Genomic DNA, 16820 nt, shown 5'->3' on the forward strand with positions numbered 1-16820 from the left:
TAGAAATGTTTTAACCTGGTGCCAAGAAAAATACAGTGGTACCTCAGGTTACATACACTTCAGGTTACATATGCTTCAGGTTACAGACTCCGCTAACCCATAAATAGTACCTCGGGTTAAGAACTTTGCTTCGGGATGAGAACAGAAATCGTGCTCTGGAGGTGCGGTGGCAGCGGGAGGCCCCATTAGCTAAAGTGGTGCTTCAAGTTAAGAACAGTTTCAGGTTAAGAACGAACCTCCAGAATGAATTAAGTACTTAACCTGAGGTACCACTGTAGTGTAGGTACTAGGTTACCTTTTAAACTAGCATATTCCAGGCACCAATGTTGAAAAAACCCTCTTTGTTACATAACACACTTAAAGAAGGTACTTGGAAGACCTTCATTAGAAATTTTCAAAACATGGGTAGGCTTCTATGGAAGAGGCCTCATTCTGGTGTTTTTCAAGTTTAGTTCTACTACTTCAGATTGTGGCTAGAAGGGAAAAGCAGCTGGTGCAGTTCATTAAAGGCTAGTTTGATGTAAGCAAACCTAACTTAAAAGCCTGGACCTCTCCTGACAGGTTATTCATTGGGATGACCAGGTCTGTTTCAGTGCCAAAACCAGGCCTGTGTCCAGATAATTGGTTTCATTGAAAAGTGTCTGGTGTTGGATAGCCACAACCCTCTCTTACACTTACATCAACCACAAGAGACTGTTTAGACTCTGATTTGTTGCTTTAGAAAGCAGCTTCATTCACTCCAGAGCACTTCAGAGGCTACAAAAAAACCACCTTTCTGCATCCTCCATTTGCTCATGAGGAAATTTAAAAAATGGCTATAACTCCCCACGACCCTTTGACTGAATTGAATGAAGTGTGTGGGATAATGAACATGCCAAATTCAGAGAAAATGCTCCAGTGTATAAGATGACTCCAAATTTTGATGAAAAAACTTTGGAAGAAACATTTTCTTATACACAGAAAAATACGGTATATATTCTACCTTGCTTGAGCTGGTTCATAGCCTACCTATTGCAGATTTGGTACTAAGCAGCTAATAGACTTTTGTACTTCAAACTATTGTTTCTCAACAGGTATTGTTAATTCTCCTGTCAAATCAATACATCAGATATATTAGAAACTTTGTAGGTGCTGAAAATATGGTTGGATGAAAGAACTTTGTTATGACAGTACATATGAGATCTGTCATACACATAGTTGGCCATTGCCACAGTAGGATAGTGATTACAAGCACCAAGTCAATCTGCTCCATATTACTGAATGGAACTTTAAAAAGCAATGTTTATATTTGCATAGAAGTGGGTACATCAGATCAAATGGCCACTAGAAAACTCCATGGCTGAAGCTTTGTAGGAAGAGACCCCAGCAGTGAGATACATTTTTCTTAGGTGTAAGTGTATTCCAGAGTTTCCATTTACATACAGTTTGTATGCATTTTATGACAGGGTTGGAAAATCTGTGGCCTTCCACTGTTGTTTGACTACAACTCCCATCATCCTTGACCATTTGTCATGCTGGCTGGCTGATGGAATTAGAATCCAACAACATGGAGGGCCATAAGTTCCCAGTCCCTGCCTTTAGACTAACTTTAGAGTTCAATGTAATGGTAATGGTAAAGGGACCCCTGACCATTAGGTCCAGTCGTGACTGACTCTGGGGTTGCGGCGCTCATCTCGCTTTATTGGCCGAGGGAGCCGGTGTACAGCTTCCGGGTCATGTGGCCAGCATGACTAAGCCGCTTCTGGCGAACCAGAGCAGCACACAGAAACGCCGTTTACCTTCCTGCCAGAGCGGTACCTATTTATCTACTTGTATTTGACGTGCTTTCGAACTGCTAGCTTGGCAGGAGCAGGGACCGAGGAACGGGAGCTCACCCCGTCGCAGGGATTCGAACCGCTGACCTTCTGATCGGCAAGTCCTAGGCTCTGGTTTAACCCACAGCGCCACCCACGTCCCTTCAATGTAATGTACTCTTTCTAAATAACAGCAGAATCTAGTGCATGTCTACTCAATAATTTCCACTAATTTCAGTCAGGCTTACTCCCACGTAAGCAGGTTTAGAGTTGCAGTGTAAGCATTTGTAGTTACATATTTTGTCATCTGTACTTGTTAAAATACCTTTATCTCCTATCTGCCTTAAAACTACAATGTGGGAAAATGCATATTAAAACCGTACTACAAATATAGTATGTTTTTTGCAGCAAAAAGAATTATATAACTATTCTTACATACACAAAAATATAATTAACTCCACATATTGGTGATTTCTCCCAAGAGGAGGCTTATATACATATGTTCTTGTACTGCTCCTTTTTCACTGGTCGAGGTGCAGAGTTTCTTTTCTAACTACATCGTAACTTTGTTAATAGTATACCATACTAATTTTGTTTTATTGTGCCACTGAAGTCTCAGTCTGTAAATAATCCATGTCGGTACTATGTAAGTAGCTGATGAAATGTCTTTACTAGGTTTGCTGCGCATGAAAGAAACCACATCATTTGGTAATAAAAACTACTAACAGACTCTAACAAAGCCAAGACCATGACAAAAAGCAGCATGTTATGGATCTATCACTTCTATTCTTGGGACTGATTTTATTATTTTTGGACCTATTACAAGCCCTGTGTTAAATATTGTGGATGATAAGAGGAAACAGACTCTTGGCAAATGTGGAAAACCAATTACAGTATATTACCCTACTCAGGCTACAGTAAAGGAGGATCTGAGCCAGAGGCTTATTCCCTGCTTGCTTTAGCAGCTGAAAAGTTTTTCCTACTGTAGAATTGGCTTGAGTTAAAAGACTGTTGCTACGAAAACCTCACTGTATACAGTGCTGACTAGAGAGGGTGAAATTGACCCACTAAGTAGGGCTGTAGTTCTGTCAAGGGGTGTGTAATTAAATAAATCACCTTTTCTTATAGATAAGAATGCTCAATTTAGAAACTAAATGTGCCCTTGTATACACCATTCAAGGACCTTAGCCCTTCCTTACATAGGTGAAAAGACTAATGAAGTTTTACATTAGATTTTTTTTTAAATAATCATAAATACGTCTTGATTTTTTTTTAAGCACTAAAACATTTCAAATGTTCTGTTTGGCATGACTGGCCTTGTAAACGTTGGTAGACAACTGCAATATTAGGAAGCTACTCACATACCTTTTTCTCAACTTATCCACAGCCACATAAAGCAAATGCTTTAACATTTCTGAAATATGTTTAGAACTATAGTCATACCTTGGGTTAAATATGCTTCAGGTTGAGCGCTTTCGGGTTGCGCACCGTGGCGACCCGGAAGTAACAGAACGTGTTACTTCCGGGTTTCGCTGCTCAGGCAGACGGTCAAAATGACGTGGGTTGCGTTCGCTTCAGGATGCAAACGGGGATCTGGAATGGATCCCGTTCGTATCCAGAGGTACCACTGTAGTGATGAAGAATAACATGGGGTGAGGAGAGTACAGAATACATACACCTCTATTCAAAGTTTCTTGCCACACTACAAGTTGAGTCCAGATCCCACCAAGTTTGGGTTTTGTAATGTTATCAACGGATGGGCAACTGCTGCTAGCAAACCAGGAAGTAAGGAAGGCCTTATGTTGATGCAGCTGCCAGCCAGCTAAGTGAGCAGAATCCAGGCATTTGCAGGTTACAATTTCTGAACTGGGTGCAGTGAATAAAGAAGTTCTTTCTTGATTTTTGTAATAGCTTGGTTTACCCAGTGCAGTTCTAAACTGAGTCAAAGGACGGTTGCCCATTACTACTTACATGTCTACGTCCCTTGTTTTTGAAATTCTGCTCCTTGCTCACACTTAGTGGGCTCTGAAATATTGTGCCTCTGAAATAAAGGATTCTTTATGCAGCCAGTGATAATTACTTGTGTGCCTGACACCATCACATGTGAGAACTGTGGAGGGACATCAATAGTAGGAGCTATCTGGTAGAATTTAGTTTCAAAATAAGGTACCTCCCAACCAATACTTTTGTTTTAGGAGAACTGCAGAGAGAACCTTAAGCTCAGGCTTTGGTGACCTTCAATGCACATGGATTTTATAACTATTGAACTAACTGTGCAAATGCCTCTGTTTGGGCTTCAGTTGTGAGAAAAGATGTGTTAGGCCCAAGTCATTTAAAGGCCATAAATTAGAACAGGCCACAGAACACTAGTGTGAAGTGCTAGGTAACCCAGGGCATGGCACTCATGACAACGGCAAATTCCATGATAAGGGTAATTAGGAAAGAAAATGAAAATAAAACTGCCAGTATAATAATGCTGTTGTACAAATCGATGCTGTGATAGTATTTAGTTTCGAATACTTGCATATTTTCCACAGACATCTGGTAGGATGTTGGACTAGATGGGCCATTGGCCTGATCCAGTGGGCTCTTCTGTTCATAGAATCATAGAATTGTAGAGTTGGAAGGGACCCTGAGGATCATATATGCAGGAATATGCAGCTGTCCCATACAGGGATTGAACCTGAAACCTTGACATTATCATCACCACGGTCTAACCAACTAAGCTATCTGAATATTTATTTCCTTCCTGTAGACAGTACCACTCACACACAACCTGCAGTTAACAGCAACAGCTGTCATGGGTGCTGCTGACATTACATTTTGCACCCTCCCACCTGTTCTTCCATTTTTAAGTACAAAAGACTCAGTCTAGATCTGAGTTAATTATTTTTTATTAAATCATATTTAATGTGCAGCATAAACCAGACAATTGTCCATCAATAATATTCCACGTGTACAGTATCCCTAATCTTTGCAGTCTCTTAATTTAATGCAGAATACTGTAATCTAATTTCACAGTGACTTCTCATTTCCCCCCTACTTTTATTCAATGCAAAGGGTCAAGAAACATTACCATACCCTCAAACATTTCTCTGATGAGAAAAGGGATGTCCCATTCCATAATGATAATTTTACTATTTATACCTCATACTGGGTTGCCCCAGCCACTCTGGGCAGCTTTGAACATATATAAAAACATAATACAGTGGTGCCTCGCAAGACGAAAAGAATCCGTTCCGCGAGTCTCTTCGTCTAGCAGTTTTTTCGTCTTGTGAAGCAAGGCAATTGACGGCTTAGCGGATTAGCGCTATTAGCGGCTTAGCGGATAAGAAAAAGGGGGAAAGGAAAAAAACCCCGCAGGAAATCGCAAGACATTTTCGTCTTGCGAAGCAAGCCCATAGGAAATTCGTTTTGCGAAGCACCTTCAAAACGGAAAACTCTTTCGTCTAGCGAGTTTTCCGTCTTGCGAGGCATTCGTCTTGCGGGGCACCACTGTAAAACTTTTTAAAAACCTTCCCTATACAGGATGCCTTCAGACGGCTTGACAGTCGGATAATGCCATACCCTCCAACATTTCTCCAATGAAAATAGTGACATTCTAAGGAAAAGTAGGACATTTCTGAGATCATATCAGAAACCGGGACAGCTTCTCTAAATCAGGAACATCCCTGGAAAATAGATACTTGGAGGGTCTGCATTACCTTTCCTTTGTGGTACTCCAGACGGTGATGGACTCCAACTCTCATTATTCGTACCTCTCGGCCTTGTGACTCCGGGTGATGGGACTTGGAGTCCAGCAACATCTTCTGTTTAGTCCCGTCCCCGCCCCCCCCCCCCCGCCTGCTTTTGGGGCCTGGTGCTTCCAGAGCAACTTACTCGAGAGAAGGAGAAAAGATTGTGCGAGATTAAACTCTGCATAGATCTGACCAATGCCAGGTTTTTTTGTGTTTCCTAAATCACACTTCTGGCCACGTTGCTAGTTTAGACAAACGTTTCTGCCTGGGCACCCTCTTTCCTCCTTTGCAAAGCAGGAAGAGGGAAAACACGAGCCATTTCTCAAAGCGGCAGAGAAAGCGAAGCCTTTGCAGAAAAGTCACGACTCTGAGCCCAGCGGGGTTGCTTTCTGAATACAAACGTGCTTCAGGATCGCGGCCGAAAATGGCCCGAAGGCGCCGAAGCGGGCGCTCTTTTGTGAGCAGCTCGGCGGAGTTTCCTGCGGGAAGCGCTGAAGGGCTGCCAGCCAGAGCGGCGGCGGCGGCGGCGGCTTCTCCCATTTCCTGTGGGCGCACTGCTAAGGGAACCGCCGGCGAGGCGCGAGGGACTCTCCGCCGTCCTGCTCCGGGGAGGAGGAGGAGGCAGGCGGAGGGCGGACTTGCCGCTCGTGGGTGGGGTCTCCGTTTCCTCGTGAGGTTTCCTGCCCGGGTCGCCCGGAAGGGTTGTGGAGGACGGCGGCTTTTGTTGTGTGTGGAGGGCGGCGGGGGGGGGGCGACGACTCCCTGGCTGAGGCGGCATTTTCTGCTTCCTGCGTGGGATACTGTTGCGCGGGGAAACTCTGCAGCTGTGAGGCATGGGGTGCTGGGGGGCGGGGCGCACGACGGTCTCGTTCGCGCGTGGAGAAGAGGAGGGTTGCTCTGTGGGGTGGCGGGGAAGTGTGTGTGTGTGTGGCGGAGGGATGCTCTGGAATAAGGTGACTTCGCCCTTTCCCGCCTCAGGGAACACTCGCTGCCTCTTCTCCGCTCTTGCGCCTGCCCTTTTAAATCGGCAGGAGGACCTCTTCGCGAATTTACGGGATTAGCCCGGAGCCACCTGGTGCTTGAGATTTCCCCTCCCCCCTCCCGTGTGTGTGTGTGTGTGTGTGTGTCTCTCTCTCTCTCTCTCTCTCTCTCTCTCTCTCTTTTCCCCGCCCACTTCTCGAACTGACCCCCCCCCCCCCTTCCCTTGGGACCGGGGAACCTGCCCGCGCCTCGCCAACCCAGCTCAGAGAATATATTTCTCGGGGGGGGGTTGTCTTTTCCCATTGGCTCCGGTTCACAGCCAATCGGCGCGGCGGGCGAAAGTGCCGTCAGGGAAAAGGAAAACCCTGAGACTGTGACGTAAGAAACGGAGTGGAACAAGGGGCGGAGGAAATGGAATCCCGGGAGGAGGAAGGAGGACTCGGCGATAGGTGTGTGCGAGAGAGGGAGGGAGGAGTGGAAACGGGGCGCGCAAGATGCCCCCCCCCCAAAACAAGGCTGTGCAGTCTCGAGCCCTGGATATGATCGGTGGCTTCTAAAGAAGAGTTGGGAAGGAAGCAAAATTCCGGAAAGGGGGTGTGGGGATCTAGGAGCGCACCCCAAACTGGGGGGGGGGGGGGGAGAGTGCAGCTTAGTGGGAAGATAATTGTGGGTTGGGGAGGGGCACCTTGGAGAGCGGAAGTTAAGAGGTGTTTGTGAAGTAAGGAAAGGAAGAGGTTACAAAGCAGAGGAAAATGGGCTTGGCACCCTAATGTGGAAGTGGGGAGGATGGTGTTCTTACAGTCTGGACCAAAGGGTTTAGGTTGACGAGGATGTGTTTCAGACATAATGGAGCAGGATCCAGCTTGTTCTTACACATTTTTCTTTTCTTCTCTCTTGCAGGTTATGAAACCCTTTTCCTCTTCTTACCAGTATGCCATTAAGCACATATTTTATTATCTGTCATCAACAGTCCTTACTAATGTTTCCCTGAAACTCTTCCCGATGAGAACCTGTTTTTCAAGTATAGGCAATTTTATTTAGCTAACTTATTATAACTTTGTCTTCTTCTTTCCCTGTGCTTTGACCTACTTCATATATTCTAAACGATAAATACTGTATTTTTTAAAAGAATTGTTTTTGGCATAGTTTCATATTTGTATTGTATATATGCAAGCAGACTTTGCAAATCTCATGCACAAGATTATTTTGTGTAGTTGCAAAAGCATTTCTTGCAGCAGATTTTGCAATGTGTTTGAGTGATTCACTTTGGATCTTTTGAACTTGGTCACATCTTCTCATTTCAGGAAGTTTGCTTGTCACAACACTACCCTAGACCTCAGTCCAGTTCTAGCTAACTTCTTCTTTTACTCAAGCTTACACTTCCTGAGACACACACACTATATATATATCACACACGCACACAGCACAAGTTAACTAATCCACCTGGAAACATCCTGCACTGGAGCATGATGCCTTTTCAGGTCCTCTCCCTTTCACTTGGTCCCATCCCTGCCACAGTGCCATATTCCCTTATCCCTCTAGGTTAGTACCTCATAGTCCTTTTTGTTGGTATAAGATTTTTTTAAAAAAATTGTTGAAAATCTGACAACAAATATGCAGGAGAGGTAGCTAACGACTCAATTTAAAGCAATTATTCTAAAAAGATCAAATTGTAGGTTCCCTGGGCTTTTTCTGACATAACTTTCTGTTCATTTAGTAGCTTTTTGAAGTGCTAGTGCAAGCATATACCATTGGAAATCATGTGAGAATCATTTTTCTCCATAATGTTCTCTGGGACAATCCTGGGAACAGAATCTTAACTTCTTACTGGATTTTTTTTCTTGCTGAATCACCTCAGGAATAGTTTCTAGTCAGTGTAACCATTCTGCATGTCACAGAATTAATTCTCTATAGAAGCAGAGATTGTTAGCTAAAATAAAGTATCCTAATAAGAATTAGCCTCCTATTTTGCTTTGCATTCAGTTACTTCTTTGCTGCCATTATTAATGCATAATGATTGTTTCAAAGTAGTGTGAACAAGTCTTTTATAATTTTACATTAAAATAATAATTGTGATTTTTATGATGAATGATAGCAAAAGCTATGTACTTTTGTACTTGTTTCTTGCCATGGCAAAGGCTCTCAGTTATGTATATACCGTATTTTTCCATGTATTAGACGCCCCCTATTTTGGGGGACTCCAAATTAAGAAAACACCCCTCAGCACTACCCATGTATAAGACAAGCCCCAATTTTAAACCTATTTTTTTTGGTAAAAAAAACCTAGTCTTATACATGGAAAAATACGGTAAATATATTTGTTATAAACACTTAGAAGAACTTCCTTCCAACGGAAGTCCAGTCTAAGGGCAATGGAATAGAACTGGGCTTAGCATTTCAATCTGTGTACCATGTATCTTCAGATATACACATATATAGATGTATGTATGTTAATAAAAGGGAGCCCCTGCTCAGTAAAATAGTAAATATATAAGAGTTTCCAGAGGGATAGCCGTGTTTGCTGCAGCAAAACCAACAAAGAGTCTTGTGATATCTTGAATACTAACATGTTTTATTGTGTAAACTTTTATGCATTAAATTTCAAACTAAAGCTGTGAACATTTTTAAGATTTGATTTTGCACATGGATTTCTTGGCTTGTTTCGCTGAAGGATTGATTTGACAACACTCTGGAATATATTTGCTTTGTATTTGACTGGGTTCAACCTGTTATTTGCTTGAACAACTCTTTGCATTCTGTTGTCTTCCTAGGAAGCTACAAATACATCATTGACATGTCATGTAATATGTGAAAACCATGACAGTACATAGATGCCATGTTGAATTACTTGTCACTTAGTGAATAGACGGATCATCTTCTATGTATTAGGAGGAGGAATCTTTCTTCCAAAAGTAGGATCCTGTAGACATTATCTATGTTCTTGAATCTGCCATGAACCAATTAATTGCAGTATGATTGACAAACTTTGTTTCCTCGTTTAAATCCAAATTGTAGTTTGTTGATGTGTATAGAGGAGGCAGTGATTGCATGTTAATTTTTGAAAAGCTGACACTATTTTCACACCTAGCATGAATCCAGCTTAGCAGCACATGTGTCTGCTTCCTCATAGTGAAGTTGTGTTCCATCAGCTGTCTGATGTCCACATCAGCAGGTCAAATACTGGAACAGCTTGCTGCATCTACTCCAAAGACGCTTCACTAAGGATCTGGCTAATATGAAATCTTTGAATGTCACTGAAATAAGACGTGTTCTTGCTTCACCATTCAGTCTTCAGGTGGGGATTGTCTTTTTTCTGGACTGGTATGTATGCTTTCCTGCTATGTTTTATCTTCCCATTATCACTTCTCCATTATTCCTTTTTGCCAGCATGAAAACAATCAACCTAAACACCAAGAAGGCCTTACAAGCAAAAGCTTGGCCACAATAAAGGATCCACTAAAAGAGAAGTGGTGATCAAAGTGTATTTATGGTACTTATTCTAAGCAATATACAATTATACACTGAAATGTAAGCGCTGTTTGTTTCTGTGCATGACCTTGTTATGAACGGTTGTGTGTGTGCACTTACATGCATGCTTCATATGCAGTGACAGGGACCATAAATTGTTGCCATAGAATTATGAGTAGGCCTGGGTGATGAAAATGTAGTCTGGGGAGAAACATTTGAAAATGGTGCATTTGAAAGAAAGGAGAATGGAATGCAGCAGAGGTAGAGCTGGGGCATGGGCCTTGGAAGCAGGACCTGTCTGGGTGGCAGGCTTTGTAGTTTGAAAGTGTACTGTCAGTGGATGGGGAACACCCATGCTTGGTGAAACCACAGTCAACTCACTTTCAGGAGAAGTAACTTGAGGAACCAGTTCATACTGCTACTGTGAAAAGGCCATCAGTAGCAATAAAGGTGAGTATGCATTCATGCCCCTCACTGCACATAACATGTTACTTATATATGCATCCGGCATTAAGTTTCTAATGACTACTGAAATCAATAGGCTTAGGTGTGCTTAACTCTCTGTTGATATGTAGCTTATCCTGAAAAAAATACTTTTTGTGTATACTTCGTTAAAAGGAGTAATTCAAACATTGTTTTGACACTGCTTGCTGCAAATGCAGTCCTATACACTTTTACCTGGGAGTGAGTCACATTGTGCGGCTTCTGAGTAGGCATGTATAGGATTGCATTCTAAGACTATACAGTGGTACCTCGGGTTAAGTACTTAATTCGTTCCAGAGGTCCGTACTTAACCTGAAACTGTTCTTAACCTGAAGCACCACTTTAGCTAATGGGGCCTCCTGCTGCTGCCGCAGCACGGTTTCTGTTCTCATCCTGAAGCAAAGTTCTTAACCTGAAGCACTATTTCTGGGTTAGCAGAGTCTGTAACCTGAAGCGTATGTAACCCGAGGTACCACTGTATTATGAACCATCACAATCTGCAGCTGTGACTTGAAAATACTGAATTTTCTATAAATATAGATTAGTTCCCTTTCTCCATGTTTGTAATATTAGTAATAAATAAAAAATGATTTAAAAACAGTAGTTACTTTTTTATTTAACAACAACATTAACTAATTTTTAAAAATACCTTATATTAATGTTGTTTTTAATGGAAAATCGTAGCTAATCTATGTTAAGTGATCTTTCAGTATTCCCCTTGGGATCAAAAGGGTGATGGGAATAATATGGGACACAAATTTGTTCCACATTCCCATTATATAGGGTAGCATATATTGTGAGGCCTAGTGTGGAATCTTAAATTGTGTTAGTGAAGTATACCCACAGCAGTTTTCTCAAAATTTTGAGACCTTGGCCATTATATTTTTAGTCTGCCTTTCCTCGAACCCAAAGCAACATAGGTTCTCCCATCCTCTCTATGCTTGTGACTCTGGAGTGAGCAGAGAAATTATTGAATCATAGAATTGTAGAGTTGGAAGGAACCACGAGGGTCATCTAGTCCAACCTCATGCAGTGCGGGATTATTTTGCCCAACAATGGGCTCAAACCCACAACCCCAAGATGAAGAGTCTCGTGCTCTATGGATTGAGCTATTCAGTAGAATGAGAGGCTAGTTGAATTTATTATGTACCTCTTACAATTAGGCATAGTAGAATATTTTGGGAAGTCATGTTAAATTATATGAACACACTAATCAAGTGTACCTTGAATACTTCAAGAGAAAAAACAAAACCAATTTCTCTTCTAGATTCTATTATATGAACCTGAGAACAACTGCCAAAACGGGTCTGTTTCTCTAGCTGTCCGTACAGCTAATCATTTCAGCTACTAGCATCCACCCTAGACTCAATATTAGCAGGAAATAGTTGCCTAACATAATCTGCAGATTACCCATAGAAAGTTACACGCATCTGCTTTGCCTCCCCTCCTACTGCTCTGTCATCCTTTGCTCACTTCCTCCTTTGCACACTGTGGGGCAAAACCAAAGTTCTGATTGCTACAGTCAATACTAGAAGAGAGTAGGCGAAGTGATGAATGGAGGAATGGATTGAGGGGTTGGGGGCTGTAGCATCCTGTCTCTGCCTGGAATCTTTTGAAAGCTCAGCAATGATTTATGGGTTAATATTTGGCAATCCTAGAACAGAATCTTCTGCCCACTACAGTTCCAAATTCTTCTCCATTTTGATGTGATGGATTTTAATACTAGAGGCTTCCATAGTACCCAAGGCATGAATTGATGGGGGTTTGTTATACACCTCCCCTCTCTCCTTCAATGAGCATTGAGCACGTTCTTAACTGCTTAATCAAGTGTTTGTTTCTACATATATGCTGTTTTCCTGTTTAGAAAAAGTAATGCCTCTGTGTGAAGATAACATATAGCAGAATCTAAAACTAAGCAGCGTAAAAATGTTAAGTGCTACGCTGTACTTTTCCCACCTCTTGGCTTCTTCAATTTCAGCTAACAATGTTTCAAGATATAAAATTTGCGGTCTGGATTTTGAAATTCAAAGAAAATTAACTGATTTAACAGATTCTAAACTCATACTGAAAGTAGCAGCTAGTATAATGGTGAGCTTTCTTGATGCAGGCTAGAGATGTTTCAAGATGTATATTCAGAATTGCTTAACACATAAATGAGTTGTTTAAAACTCTTTACTCACAACAGGTGTTGAACTCACAATATATGTAATTAATGGGTGGACTCACCCAACCCCCTTCCAGAGCTGGATTATGAAAGAATTCTAAATGGTGCACATATGGAACAAGGGAATAGTATTCTGGCCTAATTGACATGTAATGTACACTTATGATCTTGTGCGTATATGAAGTCCATGTAACACCTAAAATGGTGAACTTAAACCTCCAAGGACTTATAATGAAATCTAGTCTAACCATGCATCAAATTATAGCAGTGCTTGAGCCACTAAACTAAGTTGGGTATCTACTTATCCAGTGAGTGCTCCGGTGCCTTTAATAATTGTGTGGCATGCAGATGTTTCAGACTTGCACCTGCTAGATATGTCTACCATATGTGTATATATAAAGTACAAGAACACAGTCTTGAGTCAGAAATTAAAACTTCATTGGAGAGCTGCTGGAGATGCAATGGCATTCATGTGTTATGGGTCTTCAGAAACATGAAACCTGAGGATAAGCAAATGGCCAGCACGCTATTCACATGAGCACTTAAACTGCATTAGCAGATAGTTTTGTCAAATATTAACCTGGATGTGTTATCCCTACACTTAAAAGCCCTGGTTTGTACCTTTCAAAGGTACAGGCCTGATCGAATTAGACTCTTAAATAGCATTAATTCTTTCTCTGTTCCCTGGAACAGACTTGGATTCAGAGAAGCAAGCAGAGTTCATCCTCCCCACCTTCACAAGTTTATCGAAAAGCAGTGGTATTTTCTGTGGAGACTGGCTCTATTTTAAAAATTTTGGTCGTTCATGGGCTCCTTGAATTTAGAAATTATTCCACGCTTTATCATTTTACAGTAAGGACGAAGTATCGCCGCCCACCTCCACTACACACGGAAGATCCTGTCTGTATATATCGCCATAAAATGCTAAATTTGGGGTGTGTGTGGGGGAGACACGGGGCATCCCATGATGTAGGCAGGAGGCGGGCCATGGTTCTCGGACAATTCCAGCACAGGACACATGGCGGTTGTTTCATCGCGTGCACAACTAACACTCTGCCCTTCAGGCGGACGCGGTTCTAGAAGATCACACGTTTAAGGCGAGATTGGCAGCGGCATGTTGGAAGCACGACTGAACACACCGGGGCGGGCAGGATTCTCCCCTAGAAACGAGGCGGCGGCGAAATCCTTTGGAGTCTTTCGGTCGCAGGTGCTTCTCCCACCCTCTGCGCCCCCTTCTTCTCCCATAATAACTCTGTGGAAGGAGGGTCCCTTCTTTTCCTCCCGGGCGCCGCCGAACTTTTCCACAACACCGGCGGGAGTTGCTCCCCTCCGCCTGAAGCGGCGGCGTGTTCTGTGCGGCCAGCTTAAGCTGCGTGAGGCCCCGAGCGAGCGGCGGCTCCGTCCTGGGAACGCCGCCCCTCTCTGGCCGGCCATTCGCCCGCGGGCGAGGCAGGGCGCCACCTCGCTATCTCCATGTCGATATCTGGGTCTTGGACGCCGTCCTCCTCTCCTCTCCGCCCCGCCCCTTCCCCTCCCGTCGCTTGAGGGCGGCGGGCGAAGAAGTGGGTGTCGACTTGTCTAAGCCCTTGTGTACCCGGCGCCCTGTCAGCGCTTGACGGCCCCCTCCCCCAACCGTCCATCTCCCTTTCCTTCCTTCTTTCCTGAGGGCGGGGGGAGGAGGAGAGTGTCCTCGTGGAGAGCGGAGGCCGAGGGGGGCGGGAGGAGAGGAGGAAGGAAGGAAAGAAAGCGGAGGAGGGAGTTAGTGACCTGACCCCCTCCCCCCGCTGCCCTTTTAGGAAGGCTGGATTCTTGCATAAATTATGCCGGTGGCTGATGACGTGTAACCTTGTGGGGCGGGGTTTGCGGGCGCGCGCACTCTCCCTCCTTCCCTCTCTCCCCCCCCCGCCCCGCTCGCTCGTCCGCGGGAGGCAGGCAAGGAGGGAGGGAGCGAGGGCAAGTGGCGTCGGGGACGCGCCTCGTGGCGGGCGGAGGGAGCGAGCGAGCGACGGGGGCGGGCGGGCGGGCGAGCGGACAGGCAGGGGGCGGTAGCAGCAACGGCAGCCGCTCGGCTGGCTGGTGTGTCGCTCGGCTTTTGCGGACGCGCTCGGGAACTATCGGATTAAACTTGAATCGAGTGAAATTACACAAAGGAGCGAAGCGGACCCGGGACCCGGTGGAGACCCGGAGACCCTCGCTGACCCCCCTGCCCGCCCGCCCGCCCTTCTCGCCGGCCCTGGTCAGGGATCTCCGCCCGCCTCGCTTTGACCGCCCGGCCGAAACCAACTCCCGGTGCGTGTGCGCGTGTGTGGGTCTCTCTCTCTCTCTCTTTCTCCGTGTTTGTTTGTTTGTGAGGGAGAGGCGCTCGCTCGCTCGCTCGCTCTCCGGCTCTCTCGCTCCCCCCCCCCCCGGTCCGCTCCCGAGGACGCCTCCGCCGCGCCAGCCCTGACCCCGGTGAGTGACCCGCGCCTCGGAGGCAGCCTAGAGGGCAGCGCCGGCGCGCCGGACGAGAGAGCGCGGCTGTCCGGCTGGCCGCGGCCCACAGCCGGTCCGGCGGAGGGCGGGGGGAGCGGAGGGGCGCGCGGTGTGCCGGCGAGCCTCGCCTGGTTCTCTGGTCCATGTGCATCCCTCGGCCGAGGAGCTTCCCAGGATGTAAAGCGGGGGGTGGGGGTGGGAGAGAGGCAGGAAGGAAAGAAAGAAAAGAAAGAGGAGGAAGAAGGAGAAGAAGAAGAAGAAGAAGCGACGAAGCCACACGCCGGTGAGAGCGGGAGCCCGAGCGGCTCTTCTCCGCCTGACCTCTCTCCTCTCCCTCCCCTCCCCCACCTCCCTTTCCTCGAGCGCAAGTTTTGGAGGGCGATTAAAAGGAGAGGAAAAGTTGGGCGAAAGTCTCCGCGGGAGGAGGAGGAGGAGGGGCGGCGGGGGCCGGATCGCGGCGAGCGGGATGAGGCGGCGGGCTGAGCGCGGCGGCTCCCCAGGAAGGCTCCCCCCCCTCCGCCCGCCCGCCCGCCCTGCTGGCCACGCTGAGCGCTCCCGGCCCTGGCAGCACAACAAGCGCTAACAAAGTGCGGGGGCCGCCCGCCTCGCCCCCCCTCCACCCTCCCCGCCTCCTGCTAGCTTGACCCGGGGGCTCCTCGCGGACACATGGAGCCATGGGAGGAGGAGGAGGAGGAGGAGAGAGAAAGAGAAGAGAGCCCAAGGAAATGGAGGTGATGATAGAGGAGGAGGAGGAGTGGTGGTGGCGGGGGGGGGGGGGCGGCGAGAGAAGAGAAGAGGCACGAGGTTGTGCCGGGGTTATTTGTCTTCGCTGGAGAGGAGCGGAGAGGCTGGCGGTGGGAGTGAAACGGGAATCACACGCGGGGGGGCGGGGAGGAGATCACGACTGTTTTCCAACAACCCAAGAAGAAAGCGTGTGTGTGTGTGGTTTTTTGTGGGGGGGGGGAGAGACGCTCCCCAGGCAGCTTGGATTGGGGCTGGTGGCGGAGGCGATAGCAGTAGCAGCAACAACAACAACATAATAGGAGACTTAACCCCGCGGACCAAGTCTGCTTCCCTTTCTGTGTGTGTCTCTCTCTCCCTCTCTTCTCCCCCCCCCCCCCCGCCGGGCGATCTCTTCCTTTCGCCTGCGCGCTTCCCCCTCTCTGTCTTTTCCCCTGATCGAGAGCGGGTCGCTGAGAAGGTCTCCCTGGTGGCCGTAGTTTTCCCCCCTCCCTTCCCGAAACCAAGGCCATTTTGAGGGTGAGCGGAAAAGGTGGTTTGAGGCCAGGCGGTCAGGGAGTGTGTGTGTTTAGGTTTGATTCATAAAGGGAAATGGGGTTGGCCGGGAATTTTGTTTCTCCTTTGGCTCTGGTGGGTGGGTGCTGAATGTGGGGCTGGTGGAAGTGGGAAGCGGACGCTGGGGATGTGCCGGGGGGGGGCACACTGGAGGTGGGTAGGGAAGGTTGTTAGTGGGTCACAGGGAGAAGGAGCAGCCATCATTATATTGCATTCATTTTTCCTGATAGCATTATATAAGGGGACACCCTTCTGTATTAGGAGGCACCCCCTTAATCTAGCGGTGGGGTAGGCGGGGGGGGGGACATTAAACTCGTGGGATTTACCACATAGGCAATAAATCAGATGAGTTTCTCCAGATCACTTTGGGATAGTGCTCACGCCTTCCTTTTAAAGTACTTTTAAAACGGACAATGGACAAAAGAA

General features: G+C 46.2%; 1 protein-coding gene and 1 long non-coding RNA gene across 8 annotated transcripts in view; both read left to right on the forward strand.

Annotated features, from left to right (window-relative positions):
- Positions 1–6966: 6966 nt before the first annotated feature.
- LOC307220677 lies at positions 6967–10043 on the forward strand. The gene is made up of 2 exons (XR_013841029.1): positions 6967–9806; positions 9899–10043. It is a non-coding gene; the product is annotated as an uncharacterized lncRNA (long non-coding RNA).
- A 4581-nt stretch (positions 10044–14624) lies between these two features.
- The window catches only part of CHD7 (chromodomain helicase DNA binding protein 7), a 149445-nt gene continuing 147249 nt past the window's right edge, over positions 14625–16820 (forward strand). For 3 of the 7 annotated variants that reach the window (XM_079984589.1, XM_079984595.1, XM_079984594.1), the window contains exon 1: positions 14625–14915. The gene's annotated coding sequence lies outside the window, so the exon portion shown is untranslated. Of the gene's footprint in view, positions 14916–14947; positions 15078–15297; positions 15382–15734; positions 15830–16294; positions 16359–16820 lie in introns of those variants that run through there. The other 4 variants (XM_079984592.1, XM_079984590.1, XM_079984591.1 and 1 more) reach the window with 4 other exon arrangements.

Source organism: Podarcis cretensis, assembly GCF_951804945.1.
Source record: "Podarcis cretensis genome assembly, chromosome: 7".
Classification (NCBI taxonomy): Eukaryota; Metazoa; Chordata; class Lepidosauria; order Squamata; family Lacertidae; genus Podarcis; species Podarcis cretensis.